At 41.3% G+C, this 24148-nt stretch overlaps 1 protein-coding gene across 1 annotated transcript in view; it reads left to right on the top strand.

The window, feature by feature from the left end:
- LOC145390370 (uncharacterized) overlaps positions 1–24148 on the top strand; it is a 93193-nt gene that overhangs the window by 50421 nt on the left and 18624 nt on the right. The gene's annotated exons all lie outside the window — the stretch shown is intronic.

A 24148-nucleotide genomic window follows, 5' to 3' on the forward strand; every position in this document is an offset into this window, starting at 1 on the left:
GAATAATGTTATGACTGTTACGTGAAGTAAAATTTGAGCAGTTATGTTCAAGTTAAACCATTAATAAATAATTCACAAACAATTTTAGTATATTATAGCCTACAAACACCTTTAAACTCAAGAGGTAGGGTAGGAGGGAAAACCACTCATAATTAAGGGTACGCCACATGATTAGTTTTAACAAAAGGGATCCGCTACACAAGAAAGTTTAAGAACCTCTGATATACATATATCCATCTGTCTATCATCCTATCCTACGTTGCCCCATGAGGAGCATAGGAGCCTGGAGTTAGGCATTTGGTCCTGACATTTAGGATGAGAGTGACCAGCCTCACTCATCCCTGAGTGGCATTAGTTGAGCAATAAACCCTAACCACCGCATGAATATAAACCTTCACCGGCTCAATCCGATTGGAGTACAATAATTATTCGCTAAACCACCAGGTGCCAAAATTTGGTTATGTGGTTACCACCCAGCGTAGTGAATGGTTTCCTGGTGCATAGGAAACCATTTGGCTTGTCACTCAGTGTAGAGTTATCCACAGGCAGAAGGAAGTGAAAAGAATGAAGGAAAGAAAGCCATAAGAGGACATGTAAAGTCACCCATAGGCAGAAGGATGTGGAAAGAATAAAGGAAAGAAACACAGAAGAGGATGGAAGGAAAGAAGGATGGAGGAAAGGAAAGGGCAGACACCTGAGAGGTGCACTACACTGAGTGAATGGATGATGAGTGCCCCCACCTACCACCAATATATATATATATATATATATATATATATATATATATATATATATATATATATATATATATATATATATATATATATATATATATATAAATAATATATATATATAAAATACATATATATATACATATATATATATATATATATATATATATATAGATAGATAGATAGATAGACAGATAGATAGATATAGATATATATATTGAGAGAGAGAGAGAGAGAGATTGATTGATCTTTCTATCTATCTATCTATATATTATATATATATATATATATATATATATATATATATATATATATATATATATATATATATATATATATATATATATATATATATATATATATATATATATATATATGATATACATATATATATTTATATATTATATATATATATATATATATATATATATATATATATATATATATATATATATATATATATATATATACATATATGTATATATATATACCCCTTCATACACAATGACATGTTAGAGGTCATTAGGGCTCTTTCCTCGTAAATACACAGTGATGCCTTCAGCGTCATAACACCATAAAATTTTTCCCTAAAAAATAGTTTTTGATTGATTTTCATCAATTATGGAGGTGTCATAGCTTACCCAGCTCTCGTCAAATGTAATGAGTTGGCAACAGTTGATTGTAGCACCAGTTGAGCAAGGCAGTACTCTCGAGGTGGATGGAAAGCATATGACAGGGAGAGCTGGAGCTCCCGTTTCATCAGCCCTCAGGAGTAGTTCCTGACCATCCCCCTTTGCTGAACTTTTTCAGTGTCTCAGTAACACAGAGAGTAGGCCAGCATGGTCTCCAGTACAAGTTTCTCTAACTACCTACACCAAACTACATGCACAGTACACACTTCACTTCCTTTTCCAAAATTCAAAAATAAAAACCATGGCTACTCAACACTCAGCCTCAGAGTCCCTAGGGGGGGGACCATAAATGCCCCCAGCTCCTGCTCCTCTCCCACTGACAACTTTAGCTGCCTGGAACCACTGTCTGACTCACTTCTTCATTTCTACAACATTCGTGGCCTTTCCTCTAACTTTCGCTCTGTTGAGCACCACCTCTCCTCCTCTAAACCTCACCTTCTCCTTCCAACAGAGAGTCAGCTGTCTGAGGCAACTGACAGCAAACCCTTTTCTGAATCCTCCTACTTTCTCAATACTCATTTCAGAGACAAAGGTGGCTGTTGTGTATATATATATATATATGCGACGACATATCTTGCTCTCGTGTTCCTGAACTCGATTCTTCTGAATTCTCCACACTCTGGCTTCGGCTTTCATGTCGTTCTCTGACTAATTATATCTGTGCTGTTTACTTATCATCTAATTCTACTGACTATCAAAATTCTTCGAGTATCTTACATCTATGATGGAACACATTCTATCCATTTCTCCTTTCTCTGAAATCTCCATTTTAGGAGATTTTAATGTTCACCACCTCCTTTGGCTCTCCTCTCTTTCACTGATCCACCTGGTGAATAAGCCTACATCTTTTCTATCCTTAACAACCTAGAGCAGCTTGTACAGCATCCTACCCATATCCCTGACCGCCTTGGAGAGAGCTCCAACATACTTGACCTCCTTACAACTAATCATTCTGCTTACACTGTTAATCTTCTCTCTCTGTTGGGCTCCTCCTATGACAACCTTATCACCTTAACCTGTCCTATCGCTCTGGAACGGCCCGTAGACCCTCCAAAGAAACGTTGTCTATGGCACTTTGGAGCTGCGGATTGGGAGGACCTCAGGCAGTACTTCTTTGATTTTCCCTGGCATGATTATTGCTTCCATGGCCAGAAGCCATCTGATTGTGCCTTGCGCATTACAGAGGTTATTCTCTCGGGCATGGAAGCATACATTCCTTTCTCATATCCTTTCTCTAACACAAGAAGGCCTTGGTTTAATCAGGCTTGTTCTAATGCTGTCCACAGCAAGGAGAGGGCCTGTAAAATGTACCGGAGCCACTCTACCCCTGAATTACATAATCTTTATGTTTCTGCCCGGAATCGTGCTAAGTCTGTTCTTCACTCTGCTAAAAATAATTTCATCCATACTAAATGCTCTCAGTTCTTGAACTCGAATTCTTCCCATTCCTTCTGGCACCTTGCCAAAAACCTTTCTAACAACTTTACCTCATCATCCTTCCCTCCTCTTTTTTTACTCTGATGGCTCTGTACCTATTTCTTCTACTGATAAAGCAGATCTCTTTGCTCAGATTTTCTCCTCCAATTCCACCCCAGATGATTCCAGTGCTGTTCCTCCATCACTTCCCTTCTCTGACTTCCTCATAGCTGACATTAAAATTTCTTCAGTTATGTATTTTCTGCCATCACTAGCCTCAATATTAACAAGGCAAATGGGCCTGATGGAGTCCCTCCTATTGTTCTCAAGAACTGTGCTTCTGTGCTTAAACCCTGCCTAGGCAAACTCTTTTGCCTTTGTCTATCAACTTGTATCTTTCCTTCTTGCTGAAGTTTGCTCTCCTTCAGCCAGTCCCAAAAAAGGGTGACCATTCCCAACCCCCTAACTATCGTCCAATTGCTTTAACATCCTGTGTCTCAAATGTTTTTGAGTCAATTCTTCATAGAAAATTTTTAAAGCATGTTTCCTATCACAACCTTCTTTCTGATCGTCAGTATGGGTTCTGTCAGGGATGCTCCACTGGTGATCTTCTCACATACCTTTCAAACTCCTGGTCATCCTCCTTTCGGGACTTTGGCGAAAGCTTTGCCATTGCACTTGACATCCCAAAGGCTTTCACTAGAGTCTGGCATGAAACTTTCATTTCCAAACTGCCCCCTTACGGTTTCTATCCTTCTATCTGTGCCTTCCTCCCTAGCTTCCTTTCTGGTCGTTCTATAGCCGCAGTTGTAGACGGCCATCGTTATTCTCCTAGAACTATCAACAGTGGTGTTCCTAGAGGCTCTTTCCTATCACCAACACTCTTCCTTTTATTCATCAATGACCTTCTAAGCTGTGCATCTAACCCTATCCACTCATAAGCTGAAGACGCCACCCTTCACCTTTCCATTCGGTTCCCGCAACGTCCATCTCAGCAGTTAGTTCAGCAAACAAGGGATGAGGCTATGGCACACCTAATGTCTGACTTGGCTCGTATCTCTGACTGGGGTAAAAATAATCTGGTTGTTTTTAATGCATCAAAGACCGAGTTCTTACGCCTAGCAACCCGACAAAGTCTTCCATAGGTGTACCCACTAATGTTTAATAATATTCAGCTTATTCCTGCATCATCCTTGAACATGCTTGGAGTTTCACTCACTCAGGACTTATCTTGGAGAGAACATATTACATCTCCTGTAAAATCTGCTTCGATGAAATTGGGTGTGCTAAGCCAACTCCGTTCCTTCTTTACCCAGGCACAATTGTTGACTTTACACACAAGTTTCATCCGCCCCTGTGTGGAGTACAACCCGCATGTGTGGGAAGGTTCCCCACACAGTTCTTTTCAACAGTGTGGAGTCAAAGGCTTTTCGTCTCATTAACTCTCCTCCTCTTACTGACTCCCTTCAACCTCTGTCTCTTCTCCACACTGTTGCATCTTTATCTCTTTTCTATCGCTACTTCAATGGTCACTGCTCTACTGAACTGTCTGCTAGCTTTCCTCCATCTCTACGACGGGCGCGTAGCACCCGTCTAGCAGCATACTCTCATCCCTTTTCTGTCCAGCTTCCTAATGCAAGAGTTAACCGTTACTCCCAGTCCTTCATTTATGCAACAGGTAAACTCTGGAACTGTCTCTCTCTGTCTGTGTTTCCTGCTTCCTATGATCTCCAATCTATCAAACGCAGTGTGTCCAGGCATCTCGAAATGATCGGATCTTGAATTTGGGTCTCTCTTGTATTTTGTTTTTCTCTTGGAAGCAACAGTTATTGCAAGCTCGTGGCCTTTGGTTCCTTCTTCCTAGCATAATATATATATATATATATATATATATATATATATATATATATATATATATATATATATATATATATATATATATATATATATATATATATATATATATACTGTATATATATGTATATATCCATCATCTAATCCTACGTCGCCTCACGAGAAGCGTAGGAGCCCGGGGCTAGGAAAGTTGGTCCTGGCATTTAAGATGAGGGTAACCAGCCTCACGCATCCCTGAGTGACATTACTTGAGCAATAAACCCCAACTACCCCTTGGATATAAACCATCACCGGCTCAATCCGACTGGAGCATCTTTATTACCCACTAAACCACCATAAGCCAATATATCTATCTATCTATCTATCTATATATATATATATATATATATATATATATATATATATATATATATATATATATATATATATATATATATATATATATATATATATATATAATGGGAGTGCGTTAGTGGACATTTGTGCTGGGAGGGGGTTGGTGATAGCCAATACCCTCTTCAGGCATAAAATGATCCACAGATATACATGGCGAGTGATGAGAAGGGTGGGTGGTGAACTGAATGAAAGGAAGGCAATGATTGATTATGTGTGTGTGGATGAAAGGATGCGAAGATGTATAAAGGATGCAAGAGTGTATAGAGGTTGGGGGAGTGGACTTTCTGACCACTACTTGGTGGTGGCCAGAATTAGGATGCAAGTAAGATGGAGGAATAGAAGAAGGGAAAGACGAGAGGAAGGAGTAGTTGCAAGGAGAGTGGAAAGGTTACAAGAGGATGAGAAAAAGGCAGAGTATAAGAGAGAAGTGGAGGAACGATTGGGCAAATATGAATTGGAGCAGATGGGAGACGTGGAAGGTGTGTGTAAGATATTTACAGAAGAAATATGTGCAGCATGTGATGTGGTGTGTGGAAGGAAGAGAAGACGGAGGGGGGTGCAAGGAACAGCGTGGTGGACTGAAGAGGTGAAACAGGCTGTGGCACAAAAGAAGAAAGCATACAATGAATGGATGAGAAATAGGGGCGTGGAAGAAGTTGAGAGGCGGAAGAGAGAGTTATATGTGGAAAGGAAGAGAGAGGTGAAAAGATTAGTAAGAGAGAGTAAGAAGAGATTGGATGAGGAATTTGGAAGGAATTTGAGTGTAAAGTGGAGGGACTGTAAGAAAATGTCCTGGAGAGAAGTGAAAAGAGTAAGACAGAGTGGAAGTGAAGTTAGCAGGGGAGTGAAAGATAAAAATGGTAGATTACTAGTGGAGAAGGGAGAAAAAGTGAGCAGATGGAGAGAACACTTTAAGGAATTGTTGAACGTAGAGGATGGAAGTAATGCAAGTATAAGTGGCTGGGGAATGGCTGGGAGAAGGAGGGAGGTGAGAAGACAGGAAGAAATCAGTAGGATAGAAGTTGTGGAAGCAATGAAGAAAGTTAAATCGGGCAAAGCCCCAGGAATTGATGGAGTGTGTGGTGAAATGCTGAAGCATGGGGGAGAGCTAGTAGTAGAATGGATGTGGAAGATGTGCAGATTGGCCTGGGAGGAAGGTAGAGTCCCGGAGGATTGGAAGTCAGGTATAATTATTCCCTTGTACAAAGGAAAAGGGGAAAAAGAAGTGTGTGGTAATCATAGGGGCATTTGTCTTCTTAGTATAATAGGAAAAGTGTATGGTAGGATACTTATAGACAGAGTTAGAGAAAGAACAGAGAAATTAGTTGGAGAAGAACAGGGAGGCTTTAGAAAGGGAAGAGGTTGTGTAGATCAGATATTCATTCTTAGATCTTTAGTGGAAAAGTTTCTAGAGAAGGGAAAGAAGTTGTATGCGGCTTTCATGGATTTGGAGAAAGCATATGACAGGGTGGATAGACAAGGATTGTGGAAAATGTTAAGAATATATGGAGTAGATGGGAAGTTGTTGAATGCTGTGAAGAGTATGTACGATGGTGCGAAGGCTGCAGTGCGTGTGGATGGTGAACTAAATGAATTTTTCTCTTTGAAAGTTGGTTTGAAACAGGGATGTGTCATGTCTCCATGGTTGTTCAATCTGTACATGGATGGGGTAATAAAAGAGGTACAAGGTAGGGTAGTGGATGTTGGAGTGGCCCTGGTGAGAGAGGATAGTGTTTGGAAACTCCCTGTACTGTTGTTTGCAGATGATACTGTGTTGTTGAGTGAAGACGAAGGGGAGCTGCAAGGCTTGGTGGATGAGTTTGAGAGAGTGTGTAAGAAACGGAACCTAAAGGTGAATGTAGGGAAGAGTAAAGTGATTGTCTTTGAGAGAGGTGAAGTTAGTGAATGTGCAGTGAGTTTGGATGGTGAGGAATTGGAAAATGTGAGTACGTTTAAGTATTTGGGTAGTGTGATGAGTAAGGATGGAGGTTTGGAGGGTGAAGTGCTTGAAAGGGTACAGCAGGGAAGAAAGGTTGCTGGTTCCTTGAAAGCAGTGATAAGAAACAGGGAAGTGAGCATGGAAGTGAAAAAGTTACTACACAACAGTATTGTGATACCAACTCTAACGTACGGAAGTGAAGCTTGGACATTGTTGGAAGGATACAAGTCAAGAGTGAGAGCAGTGGAAATGAGTTATTTAAGAGGAGCCTGTGGAGTCACGTGGAGAGACAGGCTGACGAATGAGGATATAAAGGAGCGTTGTGGTGTGGATGTGGATGTGATAGGAAGCGTTATGAGGAACACACTGAGGTGGTTTGGCCATGTGGAGAGGATGGAGGGTGAAAGACTGACGAAGAGAGTGTATGTGAGTGAGGTGGAGGGGGGAAGAGGGAGGGGGAGGCCGAGGATGAGATGGAGGGATGGGGTGGAGAGGTATATGAGAGAGGGGGGTGTGAGTTGGGAGCAGGGCAGTGAAATGGCGGGGGACAGGGCGACTTGGAGGCAATTTGTTTGTGGCCACCCCAAACGGGATTGAGGCGTCTGGCAATAGATAGATAAATAGATATATATATATATACATGGTGACACGTTAGACATCATTAGGGTCTTTCCTTGTAAATATGCAGTGATGCCTTGAGCATCATAAGACCATCAAATTTTTGCTCCCATAAAGTTTTCGGTTGATTTGCGTTAATTTTGGAGGCGTTGTAGCTTGCCTGACTCGTCAAAAGTGATGAGAAGGCAACAGTGGGTCCCAATACCGGCAACAGTGCAGATAAGTTTTTCAGTACCAAATGAGCTGTAAGTGTGGAAGGTAGTGCACCGTCTTGTCCCTTTAAATCTCCTCTATTACCCCCGTCCCTGCTACACAACATACATCATTATACCAATAGTGCTTATGTTTTATTTTATTTTATATACGGTGTGTATATATATATATATATATATATATATATCAAAACTACTTAACAACCCTAATGACATTGGAATATTCTTGTCAACTCTTAATTCATTCAATAATAACTTTAACAAGTCATCTTCCATTCCCCCACTAAAATCTTCAGATGGCAACATTACAAATGACCCGCGTGAGAAAGCGGATATTTTTGCCAGTACATTTGCTAGAAACACTACCACAGACGATACCAGCCAGAATGTCCCAGTACTAGAACTTGACTCTCCCGAAATTGCCCCACTTAAAATAAAGACAAGATACTTAAAATCCATCCTAGACAATTTACCTACCAACAAAGCTCCAGGCCCCGATGGAATTCCGCCAATTGTTTTGAAAAAGTGTTCCCTTGAACTTGCCTCTGTCCTAGCTAAATTATTCAGACTATGCATACGTACTTCTTTATTCCCAAATTCATGGAAAGAAGTCAGTATCCACCCAATTCCGAAGAAAGGAAGTTCCTCTGACCCCTCTGATTACAGACCAATAGCTGTCACATCTTCTCTTGGTAAGGTATTTGAAACTTTAATTAATAAGCACATTGTTAAACATCTTGAATCCAACAACTTAATGATAGACAATATGATTTCCACCATGAGAGATCCACCATTGACATACTCAATCTTCTAACTCATACCATCCATCAATCAATTGATCTACATGGAGAAACTCATGTAGTAGCTCTTGATATTTCTAAAGCTTTTGACAGATTATGGCACCGTTCCCTGCTGTCCAAACTCCCTTGCTATGGACTAACGTCTTTTGTTCCTTTGATTTCTTCATATCTTAGTGACAGGAAAATAAGAGTAAAAGTAAATGATGTATATTCCAATTTCCACACAATTAACGCCAGCGTGCTGCAGGGGTCAGTTCTGGTGCCAGCCCAATTCCTGGTTCATATTAATGATCTCTTATCTGTCACCCACAGTCCCATCCACTCACACGCAGATGACTCAACACTACTTAGTTCATTTACACTCAGACACCCATTTACAAAGTCTAATATCTCTACCTCTGAGCTCACTACAGCCATCTCTATAAATCAAGACCTATCCACGATCAGTGAATGGGGACAAAACAACCTTGTCTCTTTTAATGCTAGTAAAACTAAATATATACAATTTAGTAATAGACAGATATTGTCAGATTCGTACATTACCTTCAGTGCTACTATTAGTCCAATCTACAAAAGTATTGAAATTTTTGGCTCTCACTTAACAATGCCCTCAGCTGGACCTCTCATGTTAGATCACTTGCTAAAACCCCCTCAGAGAAACTTGGATTATTGTACAGAGTCCGTAACTTCTTCACTGAAGAGCAGTTAGCTATAATTTATGGGAGTCATGTGCGCTCTCACCTTCAATATTGCTCACCTTTGTGGAATGGATGTGGAGAGGCTGCAGTAAAACAACTAGACAAAATTCATAACAAAGCTGTTAGAATTATCAACAACCCTGCCATTGCAAATAAACTACCTCCCCTGCAAGTAAGAAGGAATGTTGCCTCCCTTGCATTATTGTACGGTTATTTATTTGGCAAATGCTCAGACGAAGTTGTGTCCATGGTGCCACCTCTCCATGCCTTCCCTCGTGCTACACGGGCATCTGGTAGCACTCATGACTGGAATGTCACTCAGCCATATTGCAGAACTTCTGCCTATCAGAATTCTTTTATTCCCCGAACTGCATCTCTCTGGAACTCACTTCCCCAGAGTTGTTTACAGAGGACACCAGTAATTTTTTTTTTTTAATTCATTTTTTTTCCTTCCTCTGTTCTGTTATTTAACCCTTTAACCGCGGGCATTGTTTTGACCCGACTGCCCCCCCCCCCACGGGGGTTCCAGCCAAAATGTAAACAAACTTTAAACCTTTATAACTCTGCACAGAATATAGCTAGAGCGAAAAATAAGATACCATTAGAAAGTACTAACCTTCAGCTTTGCAATGATGTAGGTTTCATGATTACGTTGACTATCATTGGACGCGCAGTACCATTAAAAGTGAGCGATCTAAAATCACTATTTTTCGCCCAACACACCATTACCAAATAACAACCACACTCTGATAATAATACTATAGACATATATGAACACTGCACATACGATAAACATCCACTCTGTGTTCACTGAGGCAGGTAAAAGGCACTATAATTGCCTGCACTTCACTGCCACATCAGCACCATTGTCACTCACAAAGCTGGACAGATACTGATGCGTGTTTTGGCAGGGGTGGGGGGGGAGGCCGGGGAGTGGGAGGTGGTGGCCCGGGGGTGGGAGGAGAGAGGTGGGGGTCGGCTGGAGTGAAAGAACTTAATAGCTACTCTCCTTTGAAACAATTGGCGCGCGGAAAAAAAGCGCGTTATTCAAAATATTCACAAACATTCCAGAATGACACACGCAGTTTGGTCCAGTTTTTGCAATGTCATTCTGGAATGACAACCATGGTTAAGGGGTTAAATATGTATATATATATTGCTAGACGCCTTAATCCTGTAAGGGTGGCCACAAACAAATTGGCTTCGTGTCGCCCTGTCTCCCGCCATTTCATTGCCCTGCTCCCAGCTCACATCCCCCCTCTCCCATATACCTCTCCGCTCCATCCCCCCATCTTATCCTTGGCCTCCCCCTCTCTCTCCCCCTCCACCTCAGTTACATACACTCTCCTCACCAGTCTCTCACTCTCCATCCTCTCCACATGGCCAAACCACCTCACTGTATTTCTTCTAATGCTTCATATCACATCCACATCCACACCACATCGCTTCTTCACATCGTCATTTGTCAGTCTGTCTCTCCATGTGACTCCACAGACTCAAATGACCCATTTCCACTGCTCTCACTCTTGACTTCTGCCCTTCCAATAAGGTCCAAGCTTCACTTCCATATGTTATAGTTGGTGTCACAATACTTTCACGTAGTAACTTTTTCACTTTTCATGGAATACAACCCAAAATTTCCAGTAATTTGAATGTTGTAGGAAAATAAGTTATCATACCTCCTAGTTCTCACCGTCACCTTCGAAGTAGTCCCCTTGGGCATGTATACAGTGGTACCAGCATTTTTTCCACGAGTCCATGCATTCCTGGAAGGCTTCACACATGATGGTCTTGAGCACCTCTGGCAAATCTGTCTGGATCTCCTCAAGCAAATCAAATTGACTCCCTTTCAGTCGTAATTTCAGCTTGCGAGAGAGGAAAAAATCGCAGGGGGCAAGGTCAGGGAATATGATGGGTGGGGAATGACTACCGTGTTAGTGGAAGCCAGGAACTGCCGCACAATAATTGATGTGTGGGTGGGGCTGTTGTCATGATGCAGGACCCAGTCCTTGTTTTTCCACTCTTCTGGACGTTTGCGGCAGATGTTCTCCCTCAGACGCTGCAACACTTCACAGTACAACTTTCCACTGACAGATTGGCCAGGTGGGACGAATTCCTTGTGAACAGTCCCCTGGATATCGAAGAAAACGATCAACATCGACTTGACATTGCTGCACCATTGGTTCGCCATTACAAAACCGCCAAACCACCTACACACCATGTTACAACAGTATGCATAGCTCAACGGCACGTCCTCTCACAGACACGGCCGGGGCACACTGACGCACAAGGGGTATTGCTGACTCCTCCTAGTGGCAAAAAGTAAAACTGCAAATGATTGGCTCCCTGTGTTCAAATTACTGGAGCATTTCGGAAGCACCTCGTACATAATAATGTTCATCAACACATGAAACATTCACTCTCCAAGGCCCTCACAACCACTGATACCTATTTCAGATTATTATTATGGAATACAAAATAACATTTCCAAATAAACATCAACAACTATGAAAACCCCAGAGAGCAAACATTTCATGCATTGATGAAAACTGTGACATCAATAAATCATGTATTTACATTCGGGCTGTTCAAGGAAAAATGCTTTGAAATTACAAAGGAAAATCTAAATAAATGTTGGAAAATAAAAGAGAAGAAAATGTCTGGATAAATGACGGGTTACTGTATATACATACATACATACACATAAACATATCTATCTATCCATCCATCTATCTATCTATCTATGTATCTATCTATCTGTCTATAGATAGATAGATAGATAGTCAGACAAATAGATGGGTAGATAGCTCGTAGATATACTGTACATTATTTGAGTAAGGTGTGTGTGTGTGTGTGTCAAAAAACTCTGAATCTGGTCATTCAAATCCGATGAAACTCGGTGTCTGCAGTCGTACGGATCCCAATACTGTAGGCGCCACACAATCTCATCGGCGGGGTTTCACTTGGGAACCAGTTTAAGGGTGTTTTGTGCCAGTTTAAGGGTGTTTTGTGCCCACATTGGATTACAATGAGCTGAATGGTCCGTCCTTGCTAAAGTTAGTATGCATGCTTGAGACCAGCTGTAAAAGATCGAACAAAAGAGCAGAAAATGTTCATGCTATTTTGTATTTCGATGCTCCGAAGCATTCCATTTCGACTGGTGAGTTTCTATTGAGGTAATTCACTTAAATCAAAATCGCACGGAACACTTAGTTAACAGCGCTGACGGAAATGTCCAAAATTATTGAGCATTTAGTATATATATATATATGGAGCCTCTGTGGTACAGTGGTAGAGCGTGCGTTTCGCACGCTGGTGAGCGGGGGTTCGCCTCACGCCAGAGTTGTAAAAACTTTGGGAAGCGCTCACCAAGCCACTTGCTACTTTGGCGGACACAAGGGGTGCTGTGGTTGGACCAGTGTCGCATACTAGTATGCTTGCACCCAATCGGCTTAAGGCGGGCCGATTACACTTGGTTCACAGACTACACACACATCCAAAGCCACTACAACTACACATACAAGCACTTCTCACTCTACATACAGTCTCTACCAGAAAGCCTAAGCCACTAGGTAGAGATACATTGGCTGTATCGTCCCTGTTTCGGGAGGGAAAGGCCTGTCCTGCAGTGGACCTCAATGGCTGATGATGATATATATATATATATATATATAATATATATATATATATATATATATATATATATATATATATATATATATATATATATATATATATATATATATATATATATATATGATGAGATAAAACACAGCAAACGAGAAAAAATAAAGACGGAATCATAACATTAGCAAAGAAAAGAAAGACACGATCAAACGAGAAAAGTACAGTAGAAAGTAGAAGGTAAGATAGAGAGTTTAGATGAGGCGAGAGGACGGAAATTAAGGTGTGATTGGAATTATCGGAAGAAAGAAAAGTTAATGGGGCAAATAAGAAAGATAAGTATGAGCCGGTACAGAAAAATATAAAGGGGAATGGTAATATAGGTGTGAAAAGAAACAGAAAGCGCATAACATTTAGGTGGCACACGAAGGATATAAAAAGTATAATGTATAATGAGAAAGAATACAAGAAAATTAAATATGATCATACGAAAATGGAAAAGAAAGTGAGAACAAAATATTAGGTAAACATATGAAGGCTGGATGAGGAACGAGAAAGTAAAAAATAAAAAAGAAGAAACAAGGTTAGAGAACAAGTACAAAAGAGAAGAAAATGAGGTAGGGGAGAAAGAGAGAGAGAGAGAGAGAGAGAGAGAGAGAAACAGCAAAAGAAATAGAGAAACATGAAGCTGAAAGCACACACACACACACACACACACACACACACACACACACACACACACAGTTGGAGACGAAAAAAACAAACCAAATTGTAATTAAACAAAAAATGGGAATATGATAATGATTAATTGCGAAAAAAAGAACTGAAAAGGCATGGATTGGAAACAGAGCAGAAAAATCTAATCAGGGAGAGCATAGAATAGGAAAATAGGATACAAAAACGAGAAAGAGGGATAACACAGGGACGGGAACAAATGGAGAGGAAAAAGGAGGACAGTACATACTGAAGCAGAATAGAAGATAAAATAAAAAGAGAAGGGAGCAAGAGGGAGACAAAGAAGGTAAGAGACAAGAAAAAAAAGGGGGGGGGGGCAAAAATGAGAAAAGGAAGCATTGATGAGGAAGACCAGAAATCGAAGAATAAAGAGGAAAAAGAGGGGAGCGTGACGAAAGGCTAAAGAAAACAGACATAAAGAGTATCAACGAGATTAAAGAATCAAGGAAAGGGAAAGGATATAAAGAGAAGAGACGAATCAGAAAAGAGGATAGAATGCTGTATGTGAGTGTGTGTGTGTGTGTGTGTGTGTGTGTGTGTGTGTGTGTGTGTGTGTGTGTGTGTGTGAGAGAGAGAGAGAGAGAGAGAGAGAGAGAGAGAGAGAAGGAAATTTTCAGAAGTCGAAAACAGAATGGATGAAAATGGAGGAAAGGATGAATTTGAGAGACAGAACTCATAAGTATGGAAGAAGGATGCAAAAGAAGAAGGAAGTATAACATGGGATGGCTGTAGGTCTTTGCCGAAAATCGTTGAAAAAGAATGAGAAAAGAGAATGTAGAAAAATATAAATAAAAAGCCATGAGTAAAGACAGTAAATTTCAATATGGAGAGGGAGGATGGGATGGAAATGGAGGTACGATATAAGATAAGAAAGAGGGAGGGGCAGGAACAAACCAGAGGATGTGGAAAATGATCCGAGGAACGAGGGTTAATTATGCGCTTGATAATATATATAGATAGATAGATAGATAGATAGATATAGATATAGATATAGATATAAATACACCGTATATATATATATATATATATATTATATATATATATATATATATATATATATATATGGAGCCTCTGTGGTGCAGTGGTAGAGTGTGCGTTTCGCACGCTGGTGGACGTGGGTTCGCCTCCCGCCAGAGTTGTAAAAACTTTAGGAAGTGTTCACCGAGCCACTGACCGCTTTGGCGGACATAAGGGGTGCCGTGGTTGAACCAGTGTCGCATACTAGTATGCTTGCACCGAGTCCGCTTGGTTCACAGACTACACTCACATCCAAAGCCACTACAGTCTCTACCAGTCAGCCTAAGCCACTGGGTAGAGTTACATTGGCTGTATCGTCCCTGCTTCTGTAGGGATAGGCCGGTCCTTCAGTGGACCTCAATGGACGATGGTGATAAAGAGACTAGTGAACAGGAAAAAGAAGGAGGTAAATCATGATCTGGGAAGAAAAATGAATGTGAACTACTCTGAAAATAGGAAATCATTCTGGAAAGAGGTGCGGAAATGTAGAATTGAAAGCAGAAAGAACTGTGATGGTGTGAAGGATGCAGGTGGTAGGTAACTAACCCATGGAGATGAAGGACCAGATGGAAAGAAAATTTTGAAAGCCTGATGAATGGGAATAGAGAGGGCAGAGAGGCTGTAAACCTGATTGGTTTTGGGGTTGTGCAGAGAAGGAATGCAGTGCCAGGAGATGTGACACTCGCACAAGTGAACAGTGCTGTGAAGCGGCTGAAAAATGGGAAAGCAGCTGGGGTTGATGAGGTATATGCAGAGATGCTTAAGTGTAGTGGAGAGACTGGTATGAAGTGCTTGTTGGAGATATGTAATAGGGCATGGTTGAGTGAAACTGTGCCTGCAGTGTGGAAAAAGGCTGTGATTGTACCCCTGTACAAAAATAAAGGTGAGCGACGTGAGTGCAAAAATTATCGGTGGTTAAGTTTATTGAGTGTGGGTATATGGAAGAATTATTATAAAGTAAGAGAGATATCAGAGGTCCTAGTAAGTGATGAACAGGGTGGCTTTAGGAGTGGCAGAGGATGTGTGGATCAAGTATCTGGAGCGAGACAGATAGCAGAGAAGGCTTGTGAGAAGGACCATAAGGAGTTAATGGCATTCATGGACCTGGAAAAAGCATACGACAAAGTAGACAGAGAGGGACTGTGGAAAGTTTTGCGCATGTATAGTATAGATGGTAAGCTGCTAGGTGCTGTCAAGAGTTTATATGATGGTAGCAAAGCATGTGTAAGGGTTAATAGGCATCTAAGTGAATGGTTCATGATCGGTGTGGGCGTGCGACAAGGTTGTGTGATGTCCCCATGGTTGTTCAATATATATATGGATGGGGTGTTGAGAGAAGTAAAAAGACGAGTATTGGAGAGAGAGAGAGAGAGAGAGAGAGAGAGAGAGAGAGAGAGAGAGAGAGAGAGAGAGAGAGAGATGGCATTGATAATGAATGGTGATAGATAGAATATCTCAAATTTGTTGTATGCTGATGATGCAGTACTGCTTGCAAGTACGGGACAAGAACTTGGTAGGCTAGTGAAGAGTTTTGCTGATGTCTGTGAGCGTCGTGCCTTGAAAGTAAATGTAGAGAAGTGTAAAGTGATGGTTATTGAGAGAGAAGGTGATTCCCAGTGTGATGTCACAGTGAATGGAGAGATTCTGTACTTGGTGAGAGAGTTCATATACTTGGGTACAGTGATAGAAAAGAGAGAAAAATGTGCAGAAGTTGAAAGTAGAGTGACACAAGGAAGAAAACTAGCTGGTGCAATGAAGGCCTTGATAAGAAACAGAAGCTTGAGTTTTGCAGCTGCACGAGGCTTACATGAGGGAGTGTTAGTGCCAGCTTTAACATATGGATGTGAGACTGTGGTGTGGCATGAAAATGAAAAGTCAAGAGTAAAAGCAGTGGAGATGGGATTGCTGAGGAATTTATGTGGAGTACAGAGGGTGGATAGGATACGAAATAATGTGATTCGTGAAAGGTGTGGAGTGAGGAAGTCGGTGGACACCAGAATCGAAGAGAGTGTCCTGAGATGGTATGGGCATGTGGAAAGAATGGATAACAATAGAGTGGTGAAAAAGGTATACCTGAGCGAATGTGAAGGAGGGAGGAGGCGAGGTAGGCCAAGGAGAAGGTGGAGAGATATGGTGGATGAGTGTTTGAGGAAGAGAGGTTTGGAAGTCGGTGAGGCTAGGGAACTGACAAGAGATCGAACTGGCTGGATGAATGTTGCGAGGAAAAGTGCATGATCAGGGATTTTCGCACCCCTTATGAGCATGGCAGCGTCTGGATTGACTCAATCAGATACGTTTGTGTGAAGCTGCAGAATGTGGTGAATGTTATTGGCGTATTCGGTAGAGCCATGATTCCAGAGGCTTGAATGATGAGTGAATGGAAGCGTGGCCTATTGGACTGGGCAAGTTTGTGCTGTCTGGACATTGCTACTCCTCACCCTGCCCTTGGGTGGGAAAGGAGGTCCGGATGATATATATATATATATATATATATATATATATATATATATATATATATATATATATATATATATATATATATATATATATATATATATATATATATATATATATATATATATATATATATATATATATATATATATACAGTATATAGAATGTTCTGCAGTTTTTGGTGATTTCTATTGTAGGATTCTTCTCTTTAGTGTTGATGCTTAGCACTTTGAAGACTGCCTTGAATGATTAATGTATGTTCTTATTTAAGGGTGGATGTATTAATTTTTGCATACAACTCTTACATTTCTTAAAATCTGTTATTTTTCTTCGTTAACCCTTGTAAGGTAATCTTGATTTTGTTACTATATTTGGTAACGTGGGGTCTGACAGACCCCATGGAAAAAAAAAAAAAAAAAAAAACTTCCGTTTGAGATATTTCACTATGCTTCAATACACAAATAATTCAACCCCTTATCTGTAAATAGGGCCAGAAAAAATAAAGTTTAATCGAATTTTTTTTTTTTATAAAGTTTATACAAAAATGGTCAAATTTTAGGTAAAAAAAATTTAAAATTAAATCTTGCAAAATTAAAAAGTAATATCATGATTCCTTGGGTGGTCTGCAGTAGACCGATGTTGGTACCTTCTGTATACAAAAAGAGAAAGACAGCAAATTGAAATAAAAAAATCACAAGAGGGCTCAACTGAGGTTACATTATAGGTAATCTGGGGTCTAACAGACTCCAATGGCTCTATAGAGCAAAATCAGAGGCAGGTACAGCTATGACCCCATCATCCCCATGAAGAGCATCACTAGGCAGGAAGGTAATGAGACAGACAGATCTGTAGACCTTATGCTCATATTTTTTAAAATTAAATTTCGGGGATTGGGATCTCTGAGATCCCACATTACCTATCTACGGTTAATATTCCATCGAAAATAATCGTTCTCCATAACCTCTTAATCACCACCTTTCCCAGCAGTACAAAGTGCGTTTGCGCAGTGTTGATTACATTGACGTTCAAGGATATTCCAGTTGTATATATATATATATATATATATATATCGATAGATACTGGTAGGTAAAAATAAATAAGTGTTAAGGAGAGACTAACAACTACCTACAAGAAGAATAGGAAAGAAGAACAGTTAGCTGAGATGCAGAAATGTTAGCTGGAGAGCAGGCAGGTGAGATGATGAAAAGAGATGCCGTAGAATGGAGGAGAGAAGAATGCACGTCACAGTAAACAGTTAAAAGATGACAAGAAAATGATCTATCTATCTATCTATAGCCCGACGCCCTAATCCAGCAAAAGGGTGGCCGCAGACAAAACGCCTCCAAGTCACTCTGTCACCCACCATTTGACTACCCTCCCCCCAACTCACCCCCCCTCCCTCATATACCTCTCAACTCCATCCCTCCACCTCATTCTCGGTCTACCCCTCCCTCTCCCTCCCTCCACCTCACCTACATACACCCTCTTAGTCAGTCTTTCATTCTCCATTCTCTCCACATGTCCAAACCACCTCAGTGTATTTCTCCTAATCTTTTCAACCACATCCACATCTACCCCACAACGTTCCTTCACTTCTTCATTCGTCAACCTGTCCCTCCACGTCACTCCACATGCACCTCTCAAGTAACTCATTTCCACTGCTCTCACTCTTGACTTGTTCCCCTCTTGCAAGGTCCACGCCTCGCTTCCATACGTCAGGGTAGGGATCACAATACCATCATGCAGTGACTTCTTAACTTCCATACTCACCTCCCTATTTCTCATCACTGCTTTCAGTGTACCAACAACCATTCTTCCCTGCTGTACCCTTTCACGTACTTCATCCCCCAAAGTTCCATCCTTACTCATCACACTACCCAAGTACTTGAATGCACTCACATTCTCCATATCCTCACCATCCAACCTCACTGCACACTCTGTGACTTCATTCCTCTCAAACACCATAACTTTGCTTTTGTTTACATTAACTTTCAGCTTCCTCCTCCTACACACTGTCCCAAATTCATTCACCAAACCTTGCAACTCCCATTCATCTTCACTCAACAATACTGTATCATCAGCAAACAGCAACACCGGAAGCTTCCAGATCTCACCCTCATTCATTAGGGCCACCCCCACATCCACTGCCCTACCTTGCACCTCCTTTACAACCCCATCCATATATATATTAAACAGCCATGGAGACATCACACACCCCTGTTTCAATCCCACATTGAGATCAAAGAACTCACTCAGCTCACCATCCACTCGCACCGTAGCCCTAGACGTGAGCCGTGATGATGATGATAATGGTGGTGGTGGTGGTGATGATGATGGTAATGGAGATGGGAAAGAGGAGGGGAAGAAAATGAGGAGAGGAGATTTTGAGAGAGATCAGGAAAGCGGGAGAGAAAGAAGAATGATGAGTAGAATCAGGTGAGAGGCTGAGAACCTGGAGGAGGAGAGATGGAGAAGAAAGTGAGTGGAATTGCTGAAGATAAGAGGACAATTTGTAATGTATCAATATCTGACAACCGTAAATATTTTCCCAGTTTCAGACTGAGCAATGAAGCACCAAGTTATCTTGGAGGAAGCATGTTTTATCACAACGAATGATGTTTTGATGGTTACTGACACAGGCTAAGTTTTTAGAAGCTAACAGCGCAAACATCATTAGGCCTCTTCCAGGGCAGGTACATTCTTCAAAGAGGAAAAAAGCTTAGTCGTGGCGCCATGAAGATATTGTTTGGCTAACTGTGTGTGTGTGTGTGTGTGTGTGTGTGTGTGTGTGTGTGTGTGTGTGTGTGTGTGTGTGTGTGTGTGTGTGCCCTCTCTTCCTAACCAACAATACCGAGTCAGCAAGCAGCAACGCTAAATTAATCTAAAAAGGAAAGTCGTAAACCTGACTATGTATAGAATGAGACACTGGTCTAGGTTATAATTCTGTTTTATGCTTTGTTTGGATGTGGTGGCAGGATAAGTATTACTTCAGGTCTGCCACACTGTCACACTGCTAAAGCAAGTAAGGATTCTGCAGTAACAGGTGTATCATGATATATACTGCAATAGGCTATAAAGTCAGGAAAAGGATTGCTTTAGATTCAGGAGAGGGAAAAAAAAGTCCTTTCATCTTAGGATGAAAGATTTTCAGTTTCTGAGAGCGCAAACTGTCATGTCCTTTTTGTCTGTCGCTGAAGTGTCTGTTTTTGTCCGTAAGTGCCCACACACACACACACACACACACACACACACACACACACACACACACACAATTTTATATATATATATATATATATATATATATATATATATATATATATATATATATATATATATATATATATATATATATATATATATATATATGTATATATGTATATATACATATTTATTTATATATATATATATATATATATATATACAGTGGTAACGTGTGCGTTTTCGTACACTGAAGAACGAGGGTTCGCGCCCCGCCTGGGTAATAAACTTTGGGAGCATTCTTCTGCCCACGTACTGCATTGGCGGAGATCAGGGGTGCCGTGGTTGAACCAATGTCACATACTGTAAAGTATGCTTGCACCCAGTCGGCTTGTGCGGACCAATTACACTTGGTTCACAGACTACACACACATCCAAAGCCAATCCAACACTACAATACACTTACTAGCACTTCTCACTCTACATACTGTACAATCTCTACCAGACAGCATAAGCCACTTGGTAGAGAAACATTGGCTGTATCGCCCCCGCTTCGGTTGGGATAGGCCGGTCCTGCAGTGGACACTCAAACAGCTTGTGTGGTCCCGTTGTATAAAGGCAAGGGTGATAAGTTTGAATGTACTAGCTTTAGGGGTATAAGTCTGTTGAGTGTTGTAGGTAAGGTGTATGGTAGAGTGTTAATTATGAGAGTTAGAGAGGGTACAGAGGGAGTGATTGGTGATGAGCAGTGTGGCTTTAGGAGAGGGAGGGGATGCGTGGATCAGGTGTTTGCTGTGAGACAAGTGTGTGAAACGTATTTAGCGAAAGGCAAGGATGTGTTTTGGGCATTCATGGATTTAGAGAAAGCGTATGATAGAATTGATAGGGAGGCTTTGTGGATTGTTTTATGATTGTAAGGACTTGATGGTAGGTTACTAAAAGGGGTGAAAAGTTTTTATGTAAATAGTAGAGCGTGTGTAAGAGTGGGAAATGCTGTGAGTGACTGGTTTCCTGTGAGAGTGGGGCTGCGACAGGGATGTGTGATGTCGCCTTGGTTGTTTAATATTTACATGGATGGTGTTGTAAGGGAGGTGAATGAAAGAGTTTTGGACGGAGGTCTGAGTCTGGTGAATGTTGATGGAGGAGAGTGGAATCTGAAGCAGCTGCTGTTTGCAGATGATACTGCACTGGTGGCTGATTCAGAGGAGAGATTGAGACAGTTGGTAGAGGAGTTTGGAAGGGTGTGTGAAAGGAGGAAATTGAAAGTAAATGAAAATAAGAGTAAAGTGATGAAGTGTACGAGGTTGGTAGATGGTAGGGGGATGAATATAGCTTTGAATGGCGAGTTGCTTGAGGAGGTAGAGTGTTTTAAATATCTAGGGTCACATGTTGCTGTGGATGGAAGAATAGATGCAGAAGTGAAGTTTAGAATAAATGAAGTAGGAAAGGTGCTGGGAGGAATGAAAAAAGTGTTTAGATGTTGTTCGCTTAGAATGGATGTAAAGAGAAGGTTGTATAAGGGTGTTGTGGTACCAACTGCATTATATGGGGCTGAAACATGGAATATGGGTGTAGCAGAGAGGAAAAGTTTGAATGTAATGGAGATGAGGTGTCTGAGGAGTATGTGTGGAGTGACGCGTATGGATCGAGTGCGAAATAATGAAGTGCGAAGGAGAACTGGAGTTGTTCGGGAGATGGCTGGTAGAGTTGAGCAGAGGGTGTTGCGATGGTTTGGGCATATGGAGAGAATGGATAATGAGCGATTGGTGAAAAAGATAACTAGATCTGATGTGAGAGGTGTAAGGCTGAGAGGAAGACCACGAATAGGATGGATGGACAGTGTGAAGAGAGCACTGGATGCGAGAGGGATGTCTGTTGAGCAAGGAAGAGTGGGTGTGCGTGACAGAAATAAATGGAGAGAAATTGTGAATGAATAAGTGATGACGCAGCCCTGAGGGGATATTCTCCTGCATTTGGTCTGATCAGCTAGTCAGGTCAGGTGCAGGTAAGGGGATGGGTCTGTTAGGATGTGGCAGGGGTAAACCAGCTCTGCTGTCGGGCCCTGCTGTGGATGTCACTGATTGCATTGCGCAGTTGACCCTTGTGCGGTGTGGTGCGTTGAGGATCTGTCCGTTCTCCCCTTGGGGCTAAGATGCGAATGAATGTGTTTGAATGGATGAGTAAATGGGGAGTGTGTCGTCCTGTCTCAGCTACCTCCCTTTCCTTGGGGGAGGCAGCCTAGGTGTATAGATAGATAGATTTATATTTTTATCACCTTATCACCTTAACCTGTCCTACTGCTCCAGTACGGCCTGTGGACCCTCCAAAGAACGTCGGTTGTTGCAGTTTGTAGCTGCTGACTGGAAGGCCCTCAGGAAGTATCTGTTTGTTTTTCAATGGAATGATCATTGCTTCCATGGCCATCTGAATGTGCCATGCACAATGCGGAGGTTATTCTCTCAGACATGGAAGCATACTTTCCTTTCTCATGTCCTTTGACTAATGAAAAAAAAAAAAGTTAAATCATGTCTGCACTAATTAAATCATGTTTGTACTAATGCTGTCCACAAAAAGGAGAGGGCCTACAAATAATACCGGAGCCAACCCACCCCTGAGTCTCATTTTTTTTTTTTTATGTTTCTGCCCATAAACGTGCAAAGTCCGTTCTTCTTTCTGCTTAAAATAATTTCATTCGTACGAAATGCTCAGACCTCTCCAACTCGAATTCTTTCCGCTCCTTCTGGCACCTTGCCAAAAACCTTTCTAATAACTTTACCTTATTACCTTTCCCTCCTCTTTTCCTCTCTGATGGCTCTATAGCTATTTCTTCTACAATTAAAGCAGAACTCTTTGCTCGGGCTTTCTCCTTCAATTCCACCTTAGACGATTCCAGTGCTGTCCCTCCATCTCTTCCTCCTTCTGATTTCCTCATAGCTGACATTAAAATTTCTACGATTGAAGTATTTTCTGCCATCACTGGCCTCAATACTAACAAGGCATTTGTGCCTTATGGATCCCTCCTGTTGTCTTCAAGAACAGTGCTTCTGTGCTTACACCCTGCCTAGGTAAACTCTTTTGTCTTTATTTATCAACTTGCACCTTTCCTTCTTGCTGGAAGTTTGCTCTCATTCTTACTGTCCCAAAGAAGGGTGACCATTCCCAACCCTCTAACTATCGCCCAACTGCTTTAACATCTTGCATTTCAAACATTTGTGACTCTATTCATAATAAAAAAAAAAAAAATCATCTTTCCTCTCACAACCTTCTTTCCGATCGTCAGTCCTGGTTCCGCCAGGGACGATCCACTGATGATCTCGCCTACCTTTCCGACTCCTGGTCATCCACCTATCTGGACTTCGGCGAAAACATTGCCATTACACTTGACATCTCAAAGGCTTTCGATCGAGTCTGGTATAAATCTTTAATTTCGAAACTACCCTCTCACCGTTTCTATCCTTCTATCTGTGCCTTCATCTCTAGCTTCATTTCTGGCCGTTCTATAGCAGCTGTTGTAGACAGCTACTGTCATTCTCCTAGAGCTATCAATAGCGGTGTTCCTCAAAGCTTTGTCCTATCACCAACTCTCTTCCTTTTTTTCGTAATGACCTTCTAAGCTGTACATCTAACCTTATCCACTCATATGCTGATGACTCCATCCTTCACCTTTCCATTCGCTTCCCGCAGCGTCTATCTCAGCATTTGCTTCAACAAACATGGGATGAGGCTACGGCACACCTAATGTCTGACTTGGGCCATATCTCTGA

The sequence above is a fragment of the Coenobita brevimanus genome, chromosome 14, assembly GCF_032717465.1.
Source record: "Coenobita brevimanus isolate Jiangsu-jjx chromosome 14, ASM3271746v2, whole genome shotgun sequence".
NCBI lineage: Eukaryota > Metazoa > Arthropoda > Malacostraca > Decapoda > Coenobitidae > Coenobita > Coenobita brevimanus.